The sequence below is a fragment of the Nannospalax galili genome, unplaced genomic scaffold, assembly GCF_000622305.1.
Source record: "Nannospalax galili isolate Female #2095 unplaced genomic scaffold, S.galili_v1.0 scaffold1250, whole genome shotgun sequence".
NCBI lineage: Eukaryota > Metazoa > Chordata > Mammalia > Rodentia > Spalacidae > Nannospalax > Nannospalax galili.
In genome coordinates, this window is record NW_008328704.1 from 399,863 (window position 1) to 400,534 (window position 672).

Consider the following 672-nt stretch of genomic DNA (forward strand, 5'->3'; position numbering starts at 1 on the left):
AGGTGGGCACTTTAGGTGGTGTGATCAGGCAGATGCTGTAAGAGTTGCAAGGAGGTTACCAAGCCTGCAGCTTTTATGAGCCTCAGCCCCCTCCTCCCAACGGCGGCTTGGCAGAGAGAGGTTCTTAGGGTTCCTCTGCGTGGGGTGCGGCTACAAGGGACCTCACACTCAGACCTACGAAACCTGCTAAGGCGCAGCACCACCTCTGACCTAAATGCGTCTGAACATCTCCCGGCTCTGGCATGGGGCACGGAGACTCTGCCCGCGCACTAGGCTCACGTGCCGGGTCCTTCCTGCAGGTCACCCCTGGAGAGGGGGTCTTGCGCCACACCTGTCCACTTCTCGTTGAGGACCCCTACACCGCTACTGCCGGCGCCTCTGCGCGGAGCCGTGTGTCCGCCGCCGCTTTGATCCCAGGGGCCCCGCTGGATAAAAGTCCCGGGCGGCTCTGCGCCAGCGCCAGAGAGGGAGCGCAGCGCAGCCAGGCGCACCAGCGGGGCAGCGCTGCTGGCGACGGGGACCTACGGTGAGCACAGGGCTGGGGCAGCGCCGAGCCTGCGGAGTAGGGACGAGCGCGAGTCTCCCACCCGTGCCCCGGGCGCGGGCGCCGGCGGGGAGGCCGCGGCGGCCCCAGGTGAACGCGCACGCCTTGCGCCCCGGCCCCGTCGGGCT

At 68.2% G+C, this 672-nt stretch overlaps 1 protein-coding gene across 2 annotated transcripts in view; it reads left to right on the forward strand.

Moving 5' to 3' along the window:
* The first annotated feature begins 472 nt into the window (after positions 1–472).
* Notum (notum, palmitoleoyl-protein carboxylesterase) overlaps positions 473–672 on the forward strand; it is a 13,480-nt gene continuing 13,280 nt past the window's right edge. For both annotated transcript variants that reach the window (XM_029561096.1, XM_029561100.1), the window contains exon 1: positions 473–526. The gene's annotated coding sequence lies outside the window, so the exon portion shown is untranslated. The remainder of the gene's footprint in view (positions 527–672) is intronic.